This window comes from Rhinatrema bivittatum, chromosome 1 (assembly GCF_901001135.1).
Source record: "Rhinatrema bivittatum chromosome 1, aRhiBiv1.1, whole genome shotgun sequence".
NCBI classification, from domain to species: Eukaryota; Metazoa; Chordata; class Amphibia; order Gymnophiona; family Rhinatrematidae; genus Rhinatrema; species Rhinatrema bivittatum.
In genome coordinates, this window is record NC_042615.1 from 760,623,711 (window position 1) to 760,645,904 (window position 22,194).

At 42.5% G+C, this 22,194-nt stretch overlaps 1 protein-coding gene across 4 annotated transcripts in view; it reads left to right on the forward strand.

The window, feature by feature from the left end:
- MTMR12 (myotubularin related protein 12) overlaps positions 1-22,194 on the forward strand; it is a 252,214-nt gene that overhangs the window by 28,455 nt on the left and 201,565 nt on the right. For 2 of the 4 annotated variants that reach the window (XM_029579315.1, XM_029579323.1), the window contains exon 2: positions 21,936-22,079. The exons of the other annotated variants lie outside the window; for them this stretch is intronic. The gene's annotated coding sequence lies outside the window, so the exon portion shown is untranslated. The remainder of the gene's footprint in view (positions 1-21,935; positions 22,080-22,194) is intronic. 4 annotated transcript variants of the gene reach the window in all.

Here is a 22,194-nt window from a genome sequence, read left to right on the forward strand (position 1 = left end):
TGACATTTTTTATTCAATCGCTATATCAACTGACAATTTTAGAAAAGTTAATACAATGCATTACTTTATATTATGAGTATACATCATGCATAAAACCACTCATAATAAACCACTTGCTCGTTCATATTAAATCATATATTATACTAACACAGTCTGCCTAATTATCCAGTGCTAACATAAGGAATTATCACATTCATCATAGGTAATATCGTTATCTCCTCCCTCAGATCTTATCTTTATTCTTACCCATCTGATTTTATCCCAATTATTTCCCAACAAGGTCCTCTTGTTTTGCCACAACTGGTGGCTTCTTCAGGGAAAATATTTCAATATTAGCCTATGAATATATTAACCAGTCTATTGCACATTTATATAAAGTCAGATGATATTCATATTGAAACAAAAAAAATCTCTTAAAGTGGAATGAAATAAAGTCTTTGTCTTGTAAATACAGCAATCTACTTCTCTTTCAACACAATGGCATTTCTCTTCTAAAGTGTGATAATGCTGAAACAATCCTCTTCAGTTTCCAATGTCAAAATACGATTAAACAATGGAGTGTAAAATTTCTGCAACCTCAAAGATTGAAAAGCATATATCGATTGAGCTATCTGCTTCTCATGTTCATATTACAGCATTTTTTACCGACCAACAAATCTATCAGGACTGTTGCTAAGTTATTCATATTCCACAGTGCACACTGTCACAAATCCACTACTTTCTGTTAACCATTATCCGCCTGCCGCCATAGTTCTATAGTTTGACCATAGGCAATAAAGAAAAGACAAAGTATACTATTTTCTTTTTAACCAGTTTGGAATGATTTTTCTTTCTTCCTAAACAGGGATATCCCGTCCACTTCGGAACCTTACTTTTCCAAGACCTGGAGGGTGAGAGTTTTCCCTTGCCCTGATATTAAGAGATCCTTGCACAGATAGAAAAAAGAGTGAGACCTGTGAATTTTATCTTTATGCCAAGAACTGATGTAAACAATGTCAATCTGCCTTTCAGGAACCTTTTACTGTAAAGATTTAATTTTGTACACCCATGCAGAATTACTTGTTTTGGCATTCACATCCCCTAAAGATGAGAGAACGGATACCTCTCCCACCCCTGCCACCTTGGTGCTTGGAAGAGAGATTCTTTCCTTCCCCTTGCCGGAAACGACCCCCTCCTCTGAGGCCCAAGAGAATTGTGTGAAAGTGTGGCGTATAGCCCCAAGAACCTTATGTGCCCCTACATCTGTGTGTTCTGCAAGTAGAGTGACAGAGTGTAACCCCTATCAGGCATACCCCATGCCCTGTATTCACACACACCCTCCCATACAGCAATATGAAACAACTTTGATTTAACCCTGCTTTTCCAGTTAAAAATACCACTCAAAGCAGCTAATAATAAATTAATCAATACCAATTCAATATACAAGCTTAAAAATGTAAAACTCCAATTTGCAGACATTTCACAAAGAGATATAATTCTTAGATTATATTTTAAACATCAGACTTTAAATTTTCATGGTTATCCTATTAGGATTTTTCCTGATGTGTCCTTAAATACTCAATTAAGAAGAAAATAATTTCTAGTATTGAGGGAACAAGTTACACAGCGGGGAGCTAAGTTTATCTTAAGTTTCCCTTGTAGATGTATTGTTCTCTATCAAAACAATAGATATATTTTTAATCAGGTTGACCAGCTACGAGCTTTCCTGGACTCCTAGTCCGATAGTATCTCCTAGTATAATATGGGGGATTAAGAAAGATATGGATCAGACACATTATCTTTGAGATTTTTCTTTGGTATAATCTGCTCAAATTTCTGTCCACCAATTTCTGCAATTACTAGTGAATTATTTTTTCTAGAATGCACAGAATGTAAACTATGTTTTTGTTTAAATTTAAATACAAGTTTCTATATACAAGTTAAGTATACAAAACTGTGTATTTCTTTTGTAAAATGGAAAGATTAATAAAAATTATATATTAAAAAAAAAAATAAAAATGTAAAACTATCCAAAAATCAATAAATGCTCTTTGGCTCATAAGCAAAAGATTGCCTTTTTCAGAAAGCTCTAGAAGAATCAGTTCATTTCGTGTCGAGCACGGTTCGTGACCCACTCGTATATGTGCGGTGTTGCTGAACCTGCTTTTCTTTAAAGAGAAATCCCATTTTTTTGGCTGTCCTAAATTCTGTGATATACACTTGCCAGGATTTCCTGCTACCCACTGACACACTGAACACATGACCATCATAGGGCTAAATGTAAAAGTACAGTTTGCATCCACAGGAAACCCCTGACCCACAATTATGGATGTAAAACAGAATTATGACATTCCCTGTACAACTCACCTTACAAAAAATATATTCTGGTTTTAGTGTCATCTTAGTAACAGCAACAAACTCCAACTACCAGGCTCAATAGCCCTACTTATGAAAAGACAGCAGTTTATCACTAATGCATGTCCTCTTGAGAAAATACAACAAATAAGACTGATACAGTAAAATACCTCACCTCAGTCATATACACAGAACCAACATAACATACTCCCAGGATCTGCAGTAATGCACATAAGAAAATGCCATACTGGGTCAGACCAAGGGTCCATCAAGCCCAGCATCCTGTTTCCAACAGTGGCCAATCCAGGCCATAAGAACCTGGCAAGTACCCAAAAACTAAGTGTATTCCATGTTACCATTGCTAATGGCAATGGCTATTCTCTAAGTGAACTTAATAGCAGGTAATGGACTTCTCCTCCAAGGGAGGATATGATAGAGGTGTTTAAAATCATGAGAGGTCTAGAACGGGTAAATGTGAATCGGTTATCTACTCTTTCGGATAGTAGAAAGACTAGGGGGCACTCCATGAAGTTAGCATGGGGCACATTTAAAACTAATCGGAGAAAGTTCTTTTTTACTCAATGCACAATTAAACTCTGGAATTTGTTGCCAGAGGATGTGGTTAGTGCAGTTAGTATAGCTGTGTTTAAAAAAGGATTGGATAAGTTCTTGAAGGAGAAGTCCATTACCTGCTATTAAGTTTACTTAGAGAATAGCCACTGCCATTAGCAATGGTAACATGGAATAGACTTAGTTTTTGGGTAATTGCCAGGTTCTTATGGCCTGGATTGGCCACTGTTGGAAACAGGATGCTGGGCTTGATGGACCCTTGGTCTGACCCAGTATGGCATTTTCTTATGTTCTTAACTTATCCAATCCTTTTTTAAACACAGCTATACTAACTGCACTAACCACATCCTCTGGCAACAAATTCCAGAGTTTAAATGTGCGTTGAGTAAAAAAGAACTTTCTCCGATTAGTTTTAAATGTACCCCATGCTAACTATTAACCATTCCCTTCCTAATAATTCCTAACATTCTGTTTGCTTTTTTTGACTGCCGCAGCACTCTGAACCCTTCAACTACTGCCATATGTTTAAAGTTGCAATTGGGTCCTAGGAAAATTGGCCAGGAAAAGTAGTTAGAAATGTGCCGCAGGGTAGCTTCCAAACTTCTACAATTCAGTCTCTAGGGCCTGGGAAATTCGGCAGGAAGGGTAAGCTTTGTGTCCCTTCCTATGGAATTGCAGAAGACATGGGGACCTTTCTTTTGGTCAAAGGCTATTGATCTTATCCCATGTCTTGTCTGCATAGTGGGAATATCCTTTTTGATGTGCAGTGAACCTTTTTTTTTTTTTAATTCTGCAGAACACCTAAGGTTACTTTCCTCCTGAAAGGAAATGAATTGGTATTCTTGTGAAGTCTAGGATCTTTTCCAACAAATGGAAGAAACTTTCTGTCAAGAAAAGAACCAAATAGTCTGCACACTAATAACTTCATCTTGTCTGTATAATATTTCCTAGAGAACCATGGCTAATGTCTACGTAAGCTTAGGTGAACCAGCCTCGCTGCACTGAATTGTGGGATATAGACAGATGTGAACTTAGAGCTCTTAGATAAGCATCTTCCTCCAGAGATGCTGTCTGGTGTAAAGAGAGGCAGCACTCCCATTTAAGTAGTCTGTATTTGCCGAGTCATACTGTCTAACTCTGCCAGAACTTGCATGTTTACTCTCCTACTCCAAGCAGCCTTTTCCTTGTCTCTCATTAAGGATAATGGGGTAGGTAGTGTAAGTGGTTGCTGTCTTTTTGGTGAATCAGCAGTGACTGATCTGGATAAAATGTTATTACTGTTTTGGGGATGTTTCATGGACGTAATGGGTCATTATAGCACTGTTTACTTCTGATTCAACATGTACTCGTTAGAATTTAGGTTGGGTTGCACTAGCTAATTGGGGCAGATTGAGCACTATATAAAAATAAAAAATAAATTCTATGGCTTATGTGTCTACTTTAATGTCTTGGTGAGGAGGGGCAGAAAAAGTTTAAACATTGTGTTAGAAGCTGGCCTGTAAAAAAATAAATGACTGTATGAGCCAACAAAATTGTACTATAAACTTCTAGTATTTAAAACCCTTTTAATTAATACTATGAAAAATGAAACTGCATTTCACAAATTCTCAGTTTGCATATTCACATAAATACTTGCTGTAGATCTTAATGGAAGAATTTTTTCTTGAAAATTGAAGGGCATTCACAGGTTTTTTTTTGTTATTGTTTTTAATTTAAAGAAAGAAAAGTTTTTTGTATATGCCCCAAAAATACCATAGTTTGCTTTTTTTTGTTTGGATTATCGTAAATTCTATACTGAAAAAGTAGACTTTTTCCAAGTGTTCCCCCCCCCCCCCCCCCCCCCCCACCCCGAGAAAAGTCTGGGGTTCTTGTTGCAAATACTTTGAAAGTCTTTACTTAAAATCTTATTTCCTTCTGCTGAGTTAAAGCATTGTTTTAAAGATTGCGCGTCTGGTGTCACTGAGGCAGATCATGCTAAACTTAAGTAGGTCACAAAATGAAGCACCTTCAGATGTGCAAAGCAAGACAGAGCTCATCTACAAATGACTAACTGGCAACATTGCAGCTGTGGATGGTCAGAACTCTTACACGAGTCCTCTTTTTAAAATAAGAACCACTGAATTAAGAGCTTGATGTGGTAAGGCTTTTTTTTTCCCGTCTCTGTAAACCACATCAGGCAACCTATTTGGATCTCGCATGTGGTATAAAAATTGAATAAATAAATAAAATGATGCTCTAAAGCAAGTAGAAGTAAGATCATAAACCAATCATTGCACCAGTGGTTCCCCTGCTGTGGAGATGCTTAAGGTAGAGAATTAAACTGTTAAAACATTTTAAGAACATAAGAAAATGCCATAGTGGGTCAGACCAAGGGTCCATCAAGCCCAGCATCCTGTTTCCAACAGTGGCCAATCCAGGCCATAAGAACCTGGCAATTACCCAAACACTAAGTCTATTCCATGTTACCATTGCTAATGGCAGTGACTATTCTCTAAGTGAACTTAATAGCAGGTAATGGACTTCTCCTCCAAGAACTTATCCAATCCTTTTTTAAACACAGCTATATTAACTGCACTAACCACATCCTCTGGCAACAAATTCCAGAGTTTAATTGTGCGTTGAGTAAAAAAGAACTTTCTCCGATTAGTTTTAAATGTGCCCCATGCTAACTTCATGGAGTGCCCCCTAGTCTTTCTACTATCCGAAAGAGTAAATAACCGATTCACATCTACCCGTTCTAGACCTCTCATGATTTTAAACACCTCTATCATATCCCCCCTCCGTCATCTCTTCTCCAAGCTGAAAAGTCCTAACCTCTTTACTCTTTCCTCATAGGGGAACTGTTCCATTCATAGGGGAGCTGTTCCATTCCCCTTATCATTTTGGTAGCCCTTCTCTCTGAAACATGCAGAATACTCTTAATACAAGTATTTCCTCCATATTTTTGGCAGTTAAAGCTTAGTACTTAACTTCTAGCTGGGCCCCATCAGAGATGAGGGAGTGGTCACTGATGGGATCCAATGGGGTGTTAGCGAGACCAGACTCGCTACAGCGCAGTTCAGTAGGGATTTTTATTCAGTTTCAGAATACTTTACAATCCCATAATATACAGAAGGGTAAAAAAGGATTTAGAAATCTTGTGCGCCAGACAGGACTTTTAGGAACCAAGGACACTTTTTTTTTTGTAACTTTTTTTGCACATTTTGTGTAGGAGTTTGAGAGAGGTTGTTTTTTTTTTTTTTTTTTTTTTTTTTTTTTTTAACCTTTTTTGCTCAAGCCCAGAGTGGTGCTAAGATACCAAATTCAAATCACCTGAGATTTTTCGAACCCTGAACATACCTTTTAAACACCATGCACCATGATAACTTACAAACTGGTGTGCAGGCGCACGTTGGCGCATGTGCGTTGGCCCGCACCCATGGATGTGGCTATTTTATAACTTTTGCGCATATATGGGCCCGTGTTCTCTATTTATTTATTTTAAAACATTTGTTACCTGCCCTTTCCATGTTCAGGGTGGGTTACAATAAAAACATACATAATTTTTTTTTTTTATTATTACAGTATTAAAAACATAAATGTTAAAGCCTGGCTGCATGCATATGTGCACCAAATTTTAAGTGGGTGCACACATGGGCACGCAAATCCCACTTCTACTGTGTAAGCTGGGGGAATTTAAGAGGTGTGCACCCACGCCATTCCCAGTTTACTAGTTTGTCCAGTTAATAGCACGGACCTCCAATCCCCCCTGGTTTGATAGCTTATACTCCCCACAGTTACCTTTAACACCTTCAGAAATGGCTCGATCCTTTTATTTTGACTTATATTGCTATCCATAGCAAAAGTAAACGAAGCAGGGGAACTTTGCGCACGCTGAGGCATATAATTATTTACATACGCATCTAATGGCCAGGCCCCGAAATGTCCCACCTAGATCATGCCCACCCCACACCTCTTTTTGGAAATTTTTGAGATGTGCATGCCATGGCATTTATGTACATATCTGGGCACTTTTTGAAATAAAGTCAGTGCACGTAAACCCAACTTCTTCTCATATCCCCTAATTGACGTGTGCACTGGGCTTTTAAAATTCACCTTTTATGTGTGTAAAACAATTCCGCTTATTTTTCTGAGCTAGATGACATAAGTAACAGTTTGAATGTTTCTACTGAAAAAGCTATTTATTCTACTTTGGTGGATCAGGCTTAGCTTTGCATTTTTATAAATTAGTGTGAGCCAGACACTGGTGGTGGGGTGTGTGTGTTTTGTTTTGTTTTGGGTTTCTCCTGAACTACTTTTTCCTCACCTCTCAAGACTCTCTTCCTTTCTTCTGAGTTTACTAATTACGGAGAAAGTGCATTTTAGTCTTGACCACAGAAATTTTAGCATTTTATAGATGGGGTTGGAAAAATCTTAAGATGGCGAAAATCTGGCACCTAATGTCCAGGGCTGCTCCCTGCTGCTGGGCTGTGCTTGAGATGAAAGAAAAAGTTAATGCATGGAAAACATAATAAATACCCAAATAAAATAAGCAAGAAGAAACAAATCCTAAGAAGCGATAGAAACTTTTTCCATGGTTCTTAAAGATTCGGGTTGGTATCTCTGGATTTTTTTGGCCAAAAGGATTTTAAACCTAGTTGGTTTTTGATTGACTTTTGCATGCTGAACTGTTATACTATTGATTCCTCTTGTATAAGCTCTCTGGGAGCCCAAACTGGATCTAAAAGCATACAAAACCACATAGGGAAGGAATGTTTCATTAACTTATATATATTTTTGTTGTTATCTAACTGTATTTGAAGTCTTTTTTGTCAGTTTATTTTTATATTGTGATCCTCTGTGACCAAAACAAACCTTGAAGCAAATTGATTGCGATTTAGTATTTTCTGTGATGCTATTTTTTTCTTAGTGTTAATTGGATGTTAATTAATTATTCATATTTATAATGTACCTCTTCTGAAAGGCGCAAGGGGAAGATACATAATAAAATTTAATTTCCCAACAAATAGTTATCCCATAAATAAAACCTATATTTGGTAATCCAATTATTAAATCACAAAAAAAATCTATTACAGTTGTCAAACATCCATAACAATTATACATTACTTATTTTATTTAATTAAAACAATTTATAATCTGCACAGATCCAAAGTTCTTGGCAGAGTACATAATAAACATACGTACTAAAGCAGAATAAAAAATATCAAAACAAAGATAACAGCAAAACAAGCTCTTTAAAAAAAAAAAAAAAAAAAAAATCTCAGAATGACATTGCACCCACTGCTTATTATTAAATGATCCCCCAACATAAAACACATCACAACCTATAATCTTTCTGATTTACCCACCAGTAGTTAGCTCTCCCAACTAGCATCTGCCTAAATAATTGTAACTCATAATAGACAGAGGCAACAATTATTGACCAAGCCATAATTACAATGAAAAAGGTGCAGAGAACAATCTGGCTTTGATGTATTTTCTGTAGTTTAAATAATCTTTCAAACTCTTCAGTTGTTTAGGAGTTTCAGAGAGCCAAATTAACACTAGAAAGTGTTCTTTCTATACATATCCTTAATGTCATTAACATGGAGTCGGCAATAAGACTTCTTAAGATCGGAGCTTGTTGGCTACTGGGAGCAAAATGCCCTCCAGAATTAATGAAAATGGCAAGAAAAACATAGATCTTTTAATTTATAAAATTTCAGATTTAGTTGCATTTAGCTTTAACCATACAGATATTGAGTTTGAGCAGATGTTCAATTTTCCTGCAAACTCTTATCTTGATTTATCTATTTCAGAGAAAATTTGTACATCATCCATATATACAAGACACTTGAATCATCATTCTTAATCGGTACACAAAGAATGAACATATAGATTGAACAGAAAGAGAGAGAAAGGACTGAAACATGGCATGCTGCCCAATTCTAATCTTCATGAATGAGAGAGATTCTTCCCTAGCATTATTTTTTGAGCTCTGCCTTTCAAAAAAGACCTAAACCTAATTCAATATGTGCCCCAGAAGTCCTATAGTACACTATGTATCAAAATAAATCAATTTTACATACAAAAGCAGCAGAAGACATAGAAGGAAATATTAGCTGTGATGAGTGCTGACTTTTTTTTGTTGTTGTTGAAAAAGCACAGAAAATTAGAGCGACTTTAAAACAATATCCTGTACCAAGGATTCACACAAGACATACATACTTCACAGATATTAACATTTTTTTGAGTTGCTTTAGCTAAAAGATAGTAATTAATTCCAGACCTTTGGATAACTTTAACCCATGCCATGCCTGGGTAATTAAAGAATGAAAAGAACTTTGATTCAGTCAGTATACAGCATAATAAATACCTCCTATATAAAGAAAGGGATTTTCCAAGGAGTTTAAGGGATGAGATTAATAGACCATTGTTAAAAGATCCTTCTTAAATTACCAATTGTAGACCAATGGCAAATTTTGTCCTTTTTGGGAAAATTGATTGAACAGACAGTTGCAGAAAGGCCAACATAGATCCTGGAGGACAAAAATATTCTCAACCCATTCATTTGGGGTTTCAACCCAAATTCAGTACAGAAACAGCTTTTCTTAGCATATAGATAGGTGAATCCAAAACCAGTGGATTATGCACCTCTATCAGCAGATGGAGATGGAGCAAAGCTAACATCAGTCTATATACCCTTGCAGTGATGACAGCCCACCAGTATTCTCCGTCTCCAGCAGATGGTGGATGTGTATCTCCCTACTGGGGATTGCTTAAGTTTAAGAAGGTGAAAAAAAAAGAAGGAAATTTAATTTGCCCCACTCTCCTGCGGTGATACCATATGGTCCCTCCCTCAGTCGAGAATTCTTGAGGTGATATCCGTGGATCCCTCCCTCAGATGAGTGCCTTGGTCCGGTAGCTGGTTTTCAGCCGGTGTGGACTTAGTGGTTAAAACCCCCCCCCCCCCCCCCCAAAAAAAACTGAAAAGCAGTGGGTGCAGGAAGCAGAGCATGGTGGCGAAGGTATATGCCCTCTCCCCCCGCAGCTGGAGAGCATTCAGTTCTTAGCTGGGACGGGCTGAGCTCAGGTAAAGAATTAAAAAAAAAAAAAAAAAGCTTAATCGGAGTGAGTTTTTTGTGGGGTTCCTCTCTCCTTCGGTCTCTGTGTACAATGCACCGATCTGACCTTTGTTGGGGGACATGGGCAGCCTGGCGGGTTGAGCGGCCTTTTGGCTAGGCCCCACTCTCAGGCTTTTTTTTCAGCATTTTGCATGCTTTTTTTTTCCCCTGCACAGTAGGCTGCCCTCTTCAGTTCTGTTGGATTGTGTGAGTCCGGGTGTGCGTCCAGTTGTGCACCTAGTTGGGCGCTTGGTTGGATGTCCAGTTGGTTAGGGGCATCCATCTGTGCGCCCATTCACACACGCTTATATGTGCGCGCAAGCGGTGTGGCCTCATGGAGTCCAGTTTTTTGGGCTCCCATCGAGGTACAATGTTGAGTGTCTAAATTTTGGACGTCTAGTTTTTGCAGCATGATTACAGTTGGACGCACACTCCTCGGACACTTATTTCAGCATACTGATAGACTGATGGCGCTTATAGCTAAGAAACCTAAGCGCCTTACTCTCTATGCTGCTTGTCATATTCAATAGTAAATAAATGATGACCCGTAGATACAGCTGAAAAGCAGAATCAAATCACAATATAAATATTCAGCTGTGAAGGAACTCTTAAAAAGATGTGCACAGCAACCTTCATAAATAGCCTCAGTTTATTTGTGGCTTATTTGGTGAAGCCTATGATATTCTGGGCTGGTATAATCATGGGTTGCATGCGCACTTTGTTTTGCACCATCCGGCACTAAAAGTATTCGCCGTTCCTAAATTAAGAACTGACTGGAAAATGTTGAATGTATGTAGACGGCTTGCTTCTACCTGAATGTCCCTGAGGAAGGAGTAACAGACTCCGAAACACTAAGGTGTCGGAGGAAACACTTCAGGACTGTTTTGCCATCTCTTTCTGCGTGGATTCAAGATAAGTGCACACACTAGTAACTTAAATTATACAGTGATTGTGCCACGTCTTTTAGCGCCGGATGGTGCAAAACAAAGTGTGCATGCAACCCATGATTATACCAGCCCAGAATATCATAGGCTTCACCAAATAAGCCACAAATAAACTGAGGCTATTTATGAAGGTTGCTATGCACATCTTTTTAAGAGTTCCTTCACAGCTGAATATTTATATTGTGGCTTTTCATATTCAAGCATCTCAGCCCAGCGTTCGGTGTTCAGTTCGACACCAGTCAGGGCAGTGTGTTCCTGCCAGAAGGCTGTATTAAGAAGCTGATGGCTCAGCTGCAGCTGTTGATAAACATAATTCGCCCGACAGTGTCATCCTATCTTTAGATGTTCGGATTGATGGCGGCAACCTTGGAGGTAATGCTATGAGCAAGGGCACATATGTGTCCTCTTCAACGCACTCTGCTGTCTTGGAGCTCATAGTCTCAAGATTATTCGATTCAGCTCCACCTACTTATGAAGGTCTGCTCTCAACTATAGTGGTGGTTAAAAGCTGATTATCTTAAGGAAAGGGGTTTCCCTAAGATCACTGGATTGGCTAGTACTCACAACAGATGTGAGCCTCCAGGGTTGGGGAGCTTACTATCAGGCACTGGCAGCGCAAGGATGCTGGAGTTGAGAAGAGTCTCTGGAACATCAATGTCTGGAAGCCTGTATGGTGCAGTTAGCATGCTTGCAGTTTGGCGACAGAGTGCAGGATTGACAGTTTGGATAATGTCAGACAATGCAACAACAGTGGCGTGCATCAGTTGCCAGGGTAGAACTAAGAGCTAGCAAGTGTCGCAGGAAATAGCTCAATTTATGGAATAGGCAGAAGTGCATCTCCAAGAGATCTCTACTTTGTAGGAAAAGACAATGTAACAGCAAACTTCCTCAGCAGACAGTCTGGATCCAGGAGAATGGGAATTGTCAAACAAGGCATTTCAGCTAATAGTGGATCGCTGGGTCCTTCCGTTTCTGGACCTGCTGGCAACTTCTTACAATGTGAAGGTTCCTTGATTCGTCAGTCGCAGGAGAGATACAAAGTCTTGGGCATCGATGCTTTTGTGCAGGAGTGGCCGGAGGGCAAGCTTCTGTATGCTTTTCCCCCGTGGTCCATATTGAGCAGGATGATTCAGAGGATCGAGAGTCACAGAGGGGATGGTGCTTCTGGTGGCACCAGATTGGCCCAGGAGACCGTGGTATGCGGATGCACAAAGGCTCCTGGTGGAATCTCTCCTCTAGTTTCCGGCACACAGATCTGCTACGGGAGGGGCCTGTTCTTCATGAAGATCGGAATCTATTTGTCTTACGGTATGGCCTTTGAAAGGGCTCGGTTGCTGAAACATGGATATTCTACTACAGTGATTGCCACCTTGTTATGAACGAGAAGTTTGGTGCGTGTTTGAGGCTTGGTGTGAAGATTGAGGGGTTCTTCCTCATTAGGTTAAGATCCTGCTCATTTTGGAATTTTTGCAGGATGGTGTGAGTAAAGGTTTGGCCCTTAATTCCTTAAAGGTACAGATGGCGGCTCTTGGCAGTTTCTGAGGTCATGTGAATGGGCCCTTGTCGGCTCATCCAGATGTGGCCTGTTGACAGGAGTGAAGCATCTTCATCCTCCCTTGCGGTTACCAGTGCCCTTGTGGAGTCTTAATCTTGTTTTGGATTTTTTAGTGGGCTCTACTTTTTGACTGATGCGTTACCTTTCCTTGAGGTTACTGACCTTAAAAACTGTGTTTCTTCTGGCATTTTTGTTCTGCTCAACGAGTATCTAAACTACAGGCCTTGTCTTGACAGAAGTCATTTCTATAAGTGACTCCAGGGGCGATACAGCTGCATACTTTTCCTTCCGTTTTGCCAAAAGTGTTCTTGGATTTTTACTTGAATCAGTGTATTTCCCTGCCATCTCTGGATAGGGAAAGAGATATGGAGGAATTTCACCTGTTACAGCCCTTAGATGTCAGAAGGCATATCTTGAGGTATTTAGAAGTTTCTGAACCTCTCAGAAAGACGGACTGGCTGTTTATAATTTTTTATATTTTTTTAATATTCTGCTTTTCTCAGCACTTGAAAGCAGATTACATTCAGGTACTCTAGGTATTTCTCTATTCCAAGAGGGCTTACAATCTAAGTTTGTATCTGAGACAATGGAAGGTAAAGTGACTGGGCCAAGGTCACAAGGAGTGGCAGTGGGACTTGAACCCTGGTCTCCTAGTTCATAGCCTGCTGCTCTAACCACTAGGCTACTCCTCCCACTTCATGGTGGGAGTAAGCAGAGTGAGCTGGCGTCACAGGCTACAAAAACCCGCTGGATTAAGGAGTGGCTGCGCATGTGGATGCTGAGCAGCTGTTGCCTAATCAGGTTATGGCTCATTCTACTAGGGCTTAGGTGGTGTCATGGGCGGAGGTTAGATTGTTGTCTGCCATCGACATTTGCTGAGCTACAATGTGTCTTTACACACGTTTCCAGGCATTATCGCTTGGATGCATAGGCCCAAGAGGACACAACCTTAAACAGAACTATCAAGTGGTTTAGATCATATCTCAGTGACAGATATTTTCAGGTACAAATTAAAGACGTTATATCAGAAAAAATAAACCTTCAAACAGGAGTACCACAAGGATCTGCCCTCTCTGCCGCACTTTTCAACATATACTTGCTACCTCTATGCCACCTGCTAGCTGGTTTGGGAATCACACACTATATATACGCTGACGATATCCAATTAATTTTACCCATTGACTATACAATTGAGAAAACATTAAACTTAGCCAACATGTATCTAGATATCATTAAACAGCTACTAAACCAAATGGAATTAGTAATCAATATAGAGAAGACAGAATTCTTACATTTAGAAAGAAAAAATATGGAAATCAAACAAAACCCAATCACACTAAAAAAATAACCAACAAATAATACTTGCAGAGAAAGTACGGAATCTAGAAGTAATAATTGACACCGAACTAAGCTTAAAACAACACGTATCTCTAAAAGTAAGGGAAGGATACACTAAACTCATGGTCCTCAGGAGACTTAAACCACTTCTGACAACTGCTAACTTTCGATCAGTACTACAAGCATTAATATTTGCAAGCACTGATTATTGTAATGCACTTCTACTAGGTCTTCCATACACCTCACTAAGACCATTGCAGGTTCTGCAAAACTCAGCTGCAAGAATTTTACCTGCAAAAGTAAAAAAGATCACATCACTGAAACACTGGCTTCCCATAGAACAAAATACAATACAAAACACTGTGCACCATACATAAGTTAATACATAAACATGCAGACTGGTTAAATACAGCCCTCCGTGTACACGTCCCTAACAGAAACCTAAGGTCAGCAAACAAAGCACTCCTAACTATTCCATCAGTCAAAACTTCAAGACTAACACAAGTACGAGAGAGAGCACTATCACTGGCAGGACCCATACTATGGAATTCCATGCCCCTAGATTTAAGATTACAAAGAGACAGCAAAACCTTTAGAAAAGGTTTAAAAACCTGGCTCTTTAAACAAGCTTTTCAGAAAGAGAAGGGTGAATAAGAAACCAGGGACGAGCAAAGCACGAACAATAAAACACCCACACACACTACTGTATTCACTAAATGTGTAGTTTTTAAAAGACAGTCACAATTTTAAAGTTAATTCTGTAATCAAAACCGAGATAGAGACCTGGACAAGATTCATTACATTTAATATTGATCACTATGTTACCGAACCTTATGGCACTTTTGTAATCGGACAAATTGCAGCATTATTACTTTTATGTGCCTTAATGTAAACCGTTGTGACGGTCCCCACCAAACAACGGTATAGAAAAGATTTAAAATAAATACATTAAATAAATAAAATACATTTGTAGTTTGGTCTGGACCGCGAGCAGCCTTGTGCCCTGTTTGGGAGTAGCTTTGGTACTTACCACTGGTTTGGGATTCACCTGTCTGTACACTAAGAAAGGAGAAATTACTACTTACCTGATAATTTCCTTTTCCTTAGTGCAGACAGATGAATCCAACTTTCCACCCTTGGCTGCCGAACGGTTGTGCTATGTCCTCCTGTGTGGCTGTGTGTGTTCCAGGGAGTGTTGGTAAGCGTCAATCCAGTCCCTAGATTAGTGTTGTTACATAAGAACATAAGAAATTGCCATGCTGGGACAGACCAAGGGTCCATCAAGCCCAGCATCCTGCTTCCAACAGAGGCCAAAAACCAGGCCACAAGAACCTGGCAATTACCCAAACACTAAGAAGAACCCATGCTACTGATGCAATTAATAGCAGTGGCTATTCCCTAAGTATAATTGATTAATAGCCATTAATGGACTTCTCCTCCAAGAACTTATCCAAACTTTTTTTGAACCCAGCTACACTAACTGCACTAACTACCTTCTCTGGCAACAAATTCCAGAGCTTTATTGTGCGTTTAGTGAAAAAACATTTTCTCCGATTAGTCTTAAATGTGTTACTTGCTAACTTCATGGAATGCCCCCTAGTCCTTCTATTATTCGAAAGTGTAAATAACAAAGTCACATCTACTCGTTCAAGACCTCTCATGATCTTAAAGACCTCTATCATATCCCCCCCTCAGCCGTCTCTTCTCCAAGCTGAACAGCCCTAACCTCTTCAGCCTTCCTCATAGGGGAGCTGTTCCATCCCCTTTATCATTTTGGTTGCCCTTCTCTGTACCTTCTCCATCGCAACTATATCTTTTTTGAGATGCGGCGACCAGAATTGTACACAGTATTCAAGGTGCGGTCTCACCATGGAGTGATACAGAGGCATTATGACATATTCTGTTCTATTAACCATTCCCTTCCTAATAATTCCTAACATTCTATTTGCTTTTTTGACTGCTGCAGCACACTGAGCCGACGATTTTAAAGTATTATCCACTATGATGCCTAGATCTTTTTCCTGGGTGGTAGCTCCTAACATGGAACCTAACATCATGTAACTACAACAAGTGTTATTTTTCCCTATGTGTATCACCTTGCACTTGTCCACATTAAATTTCATCTGCCATTTGGATGCCCAATCTTCCAGTCTTGCAAGGTCCTCCTGTAATGTATCATAGTCTGCCTGTGATTTAACTACTCTGAATAATTTTGTATCATCCGCAAATTTGATAACCTCACTCGTCTTATTCCTTTCCAGATCATTGTACTTTCCAGATCATTGTACTTTGAATTTGCTCTGAAAGTGACCACAGCATTTGTGCACTACTGAGGTCCAGAGTGTTATCTCTGAAGAAATTGATTCTTGCACTGCACAGACTGGAGCATTCTTGCAATGCCCTTTGTTTATATATATACAACATTGATGAGGATAGAATATCTATACATGCAAATACCCCTGATGCAGCCCTATTGAAAGAGGGCGAAACTCGGCTGGAGTCGGGCTCATTTGCATACATTGTTTCTACACAATAAAGTTGTATAAGATCGGACATTTGGTTGCTTATTGTGTACTTTTGCTCTCACGGCTTTATTAAGCAACCTTCCTTGCTGCTTTTTTAGTCCCTAGCTTTTCTCAGTCTCCATTTGCTGGTAGAGGTGCATAACCCACTGGTTTTGTAAATCCCTGTCTATACTAAGGAAAAGGAAATTCTCCTGGGTCAAGCAGGATGGTAGTTCTCACACATAGGTGACATCATTAGATGGAGCCCGGCATGGAAAACTTCTGTCAAAGTTCTAGAGCTTTGACTAGGCACGATGAGCTTGTCCAGCATGCTACTATCCACTTGTCCACTTGGGGGTCCCTCTTCAGTTTCTTCTTTTCCGCAGAACTGACGTCTCGCGGATGTGGAGCTTACGCTTTTTGTTAGATTGACCATGGACGTTTTCCTTCTCTGTTTCTCTTCCCAGCTGGGGTCCCTCCCTTTTCTTTGTGGCCTTCATTAGGGGGCATCGTGAGTGGTGCTTTTTGGTATGTTTTGTGCAGTCGATAGATGGTGCTGTCCCCTGGTGGCTGCCGGCTTTCAACTGCTTGTTGGGTACTTCTTCAAATGGCGTCATCAGGATTTTGTCAGTGCCCCAGACCATATCCATTACAGACCCCCCAAGAGGTCTGTATCTTGTCTGGGGGCATTGCTCGATGTCAGGGGGTGCCCTTTTTGCACCTAGATGATCCCCCCCCCCCCCCCCCCAAAGGATCGCTGCACATGCCTCAATAAAATGGAAAAACTGTTTGGCCCCAGGTCATCTGGTCCCTCGGCAACGATGACAGGGTCATCAACGCTCCTAGGAAAAGGGGAGTTGATGGCAGGCGGTCCCATATTGCCCTCTCCTCCACTGGGTCCCCTGGTCGATTGGGCGCAGGGCACCTGTTTCCCTTTTCTCTTGCTCCAGGTCCGGATCATCTCCATCTCCCTCGGTGCCAGGGAAAGACCGGGCCGAGCATTGTGGGAGATTAAAGAACCACCATCCTCGATCTCGTCATCACATAAGATCAGGCTTGGGAAGGCACCGGATTGGTCAGATATGCCCCCGAAGCGACCCCAGCCCGAGGAAGCATGAACTTCCATCGAGGCCGGTGGCCAGAGGCAGTCTCCACCTGTTTCGGTGCTGGGCAACAATCTCCCTCTGGGTTCCAAGGGGGGTCCAGGTTACGCCTCCCTTTCCTCCTCTGGTTGTTCTTTCTTCAGCGGCATTTGAAGAGGAGTTAGAGCGCAGAGTGCAGTTGGCAGTCGGCTGGGCCCTGCAAGGCATCGAGCTGCTGGTCCCATTGGGGCCGCCACCACTGCTGGAGCCTGCGACATCAGTGCTTGCACCATTATTGGAGAGCCTGGACTTGCTCCTTGGTGTGCTATTGATGCAGCCAGTTCCTTTGCCCCGGGAGCCTTCGATTCCTGGGGGAGCACTGATGCTGCCTCCGGTGGAACCGATTCTGGTCGCTGATTCTTCTGAGAGCGGACCACCTGTTCTGATGGTGCTGCTCCCACAGCCGCCCCTGCAGCTGGCATTGCCCGAGCCTCTACCGGACCCCTCAAAGCCCTCGGGGATGTCAGTGCCTAGGGCCGCAGACTTAGTCTGGCCACCTCCACCAATGTCCTTGGGGATCCTAAGTGAAGACGATGCCCTGTATGACCCGTTGGGGGGGATGATACATTAGAATCCTTGTCGGAGGGCTGTTGAGTTCCCACCTGGGACACTTCCTCGGGTGGTAAAACAGGAGTTTAGGTCCAAGGATCTTCCTCCGAGCCATCACCTCCAGAGGAAAGACGGTTCCCTACAGAGGACTTGATGTTTGCTGCTTCGTGTGAGCCATGGCGGAGTCCATCCCTTTTCAACTCCTGACGGAGGACGATTCTCACCACAAAATGTTGGAGATTCTCCAATTTGTAGATGTACTGAAAGAGATGGTGGCTGTCCCGGTCCATGACATCTTTAAAGATCTTTGTCCAGCTCTGGGAACACCCCATCATGGTATCCCTGGTGAACAGGAAGACCGATGGGCTGTACCAGGTTCAGCCCACCAAGGGGTTTGAGAGGCATCACCTCCCTCACCAGTCTGTGATGAGGGCATCCACTCTCAAAAAGGCGAAACGTTCTCAGACCCACGCCTTTGAGCCCCCAGGCCGAGAACATAGAGCTCTGGATGCCCTGGGGGGAAAAGTCTTCCAAGGGACCATGTTGATAGCACGTATCACTTGCTATCAACTGTACATGAGCCAGTATTCCAGGAACCTTTGGAAGCAAGTCCAGGATCTGGTTGAGCGCCTGCCCCAGCAACTGCAGGAGGATTTTCTGAAGGTGGCCCAGCAGGGGTTGGAATGTGATAAACATAGTCTGCTCTGCCTGTGACGTCTTCGAGACATCAGCAAGAGTGGCGGCCATTGGCATCGCTGCCCGCCGCATGGCTCGGCTCTGTGTCTCCTACCTCTGTCCGGAGGTTCAGGAGTGCATTGTGGACCTACCCTGTTCTGAGGAGAATCTCTTTGGTGATGAGATTAAGGAGGTGGTGGCGCAGCTGAAGGATCACCATGAGACCCTCCAGCACCTCTGGGCCAACACTTTGGAGCAGCAGTCCTCTGGCAAGAGTTCTTCATGATAGGGACCTAAACTCCTGTCTTACCGCCTGAGGAAGTGTCCCGGGTGAGAACTCAATGGGCTGGCCCTAGGCCTTGCCTTTGGGAACCCCAGGCTCATAAGCCTCAACCAGCCCCCCATCAAAGCCAAGCTACGGGGTTTTGACTGGTGACGAGGGAGCACAAGCCAGTCTCAGGTACCCTTGACGGTGGGCCCTCCAGTCGGAGGCCAGCTATGGCTCTTCGTGGGCTGTTGGCCGTCCATCACCTCGGATTAGTGGGTCCTGTCCATCGTTCCCTCCTGGGGTGTCTCTGCGGATCAGGAGATACTTTTCACAGAGCTCTTCACCCTTTTAATATCCAGGAAAGTCGAGCCAGTTCTGCCGGATTAATTGGGGAGCAATTTCTATTAAAGATATTTCCTGATTCCAAAGAGAAATGGAGATCGCCGTCCTATTTTGGACTTGCGGACCTTGAACAAGTTCCTGAAAAGGGAGAAGTTCAAGATGGTTTCTCTCGGCTCACTGATACCTCTTCTGCAGCGAGGAGACTGGTGCTGGCTTTGCTCCCTCGAACTAAAAGATGCCTGAGCCCAAAGGGGGAAGTATCCACAGTTCGTGGTGGGCAGGCAGCACTTCCAATACAGGATGCTGCCATTCGGGCTAGTGTCAGTGCCCCGTGGTTTCACCAGATGCCTGGCAGTGGTGGGCGCTTGCTTGTGGAAACTGCGCATGCAAGTCTTCCCCTACCTGGACAATTGGTTCATCAAGAGCTCCGATCAGAAGGGTGCACTGCAGTCCCTGCACTCCACCATTCGGGTCTTGGAGATTCTGGGTTTTCTAATGAACTACCTGAAGTCTCACTTGATTCCGTTGCAGCAATTGTACTTCATTGGAGCCAGGTTCGACATGGTGCAGGCTCAAGCGTTCTTTCCCTGAGACCGGGGCGCTTATCTTAATGGCCCTGGCGAGAGCGATCTCCAGGAGGAGTCAGTTCTCGGCGCACCGCATGTTGCAGCTGTGGGGGCACATGGTGGCAACGGTACATGTCACTCCCTTCGCTCGTCTACATATGTGCAGAACTCAGTGGATCTTCTGCTTCCAGTGGCATCAGGCCACTCAGGATCTTTGGGTGCACATTTGAATCACTCAGTCGCTCTGGGTCTTTTTGTCATGGTTGGAGACCCTGTCCAACTTGGAGGCAGGGGTACTGTTCCAGGCATCCCCAACTCAGGTTGTGCTCACTATGGATGCCTCCCATCTCGGGAGGGGTGGCCATTTGGAAGAGCTCCACACCCCCAAGGTCAGTGGTCCGCTCAGGAAGCACATCAGGGCAATCCAGTATGTACTCTAGGCGTTTCGGGATCGCCTTGTAATAAAAACTTTAAAGATGGTCCTAATCTGGACAGACAACCAGGTAGCGATGTGGTTCCTCAACAAATAGGGAGGCGCGAGATCATACCTCCTCTGCCAGGAAGCTGTCTAGATCTGGTCGTAGGGCATTCTGCTCTGGGTCATGTACCTCCTAGTACTGGAGAATGTGGTGGCGGACGGCTTTAGTCTATCGTTCCAACCCCACAAATGGTCCCTGAAGCAGGAGGTTGCGGATTGGATATTCTGTCTTTGGGGAATCCCGGATGTGGATCTGTTCGCTTCCTCCTGCAACAGGAAGGTAGCTCTGTTCTGCTCCCTATTCCTGGAGGGCGGCAGGAAGGCATCGGATGCTTTTGCGTACCATTGGGGCAGGGGCCTCCTAAATGAGTATCCTCCACTTCCGCTAGTGTCAAAGACCCTCCTGAAGCTCCAACAGGATCATAAGACCATAATTCTCATCGCCCTTTATTGGCCGTGCCAAATCTGGATCCCTCTCCTGCAAGATCTCGCCCTGAGGGAACTAATCAGTCTGGGGACAGCCCCAGAGCACATCACACAGGATTGGGGCCAATTATGTCATCCCAACCTTTTTCCTCATGGCGTGGAAGTTGAAAGGTGGTTGGGTTGTTTTTTGTTTTTTTTTAATAGCCCTGGGAACGCTTGGATGAGGTGTCCAGGTCTTGCTGGAGTCCAGGAGGCTGTCTACTAGGAAATCTTTTATGGCCTAAAGTGGAAGTGATTTTCTGCTTGGTGTGAGAGTCGTGGTTTAAACACGTTCTCCTGGTCCACCCCCAAATTGCTGGACTACCTGCTATACCTCTCGAAATCCGGACTAAAGACCAACTCAGTGAGCGGGCATCTTGGTGCCACTGGGGCTTAGTACCAACAGGTGGATGGTGCGCTTATCGTGGGGTGCTTCATGAGGGGCCTGCTTCAACTGACGCGTCCTCTATGGGCCCCTGTGGTGTCCTGGGGCCTCACCGTGGTCCTGGGTCAGCTTATGAAATCACTTTTCGAACCTATGTGCTCTTGTGACCTAAAGTTCTTGACCTGGAAAGTCGTCTTCCTAGTGGCAATCATCTCAGCGTGCAGAGTCAGCAAATTTCAAGCTTTGGTGTTATAACCATCTTACACAAAGTTCTTCCATGATTGGGTGGTTCTGTGTATGCATCACAAGTTCTTACCGAAAGTGGTGATAGCTTTCCATCTGAACCAGTCAGTAGTCTTACCCATCTTCTTTCCAAATCCTCATTCGCACCAGGGCAAACGGGCTGTTCATATCCTGGATTGCAAGAGAGCCTTGGCCTTTTAGCTGGAGCATACGGCATGGCATAGGCAATCCACACAACTCTTTCTTTCTTTGAAATATTTAATCACTGCTCACTAAAGCTTATTTTAAAAAAAATAATAGTGATAAGAGGAATATTTCATATAGTGCTATTGTTTATAAATATGCAATGATTGCTGCTTCAATATAATCATCACATCCTTGTTATTAGAATGTCCAGCAGAATTTTTTTTTTACACTGCAGATGAATTCAGTTAACTGACAGAGTTGCAACATTAAATCTGCTTTGTATCACAGGTATGATCTGATGTGTTTGATGAAGAAAAGATTTTCGGGGATAACTTGTTTATCAGCATCAGCAATACCCAAGCAGTGATCTCACGGTTCGACATTGTCATTGTCCTGGCGCACTATGTATACGTCAGTGAGAACTAAACAGTGGTAATTATCCAAGACCTTCATATTTAACTGAGGTTTCTTTTAACAGAGGCTTGATCATTGTCTTTTTCAAGGATCCAGGAAATGACCTCTCAACAAACCTATTTTCTAATCTTAA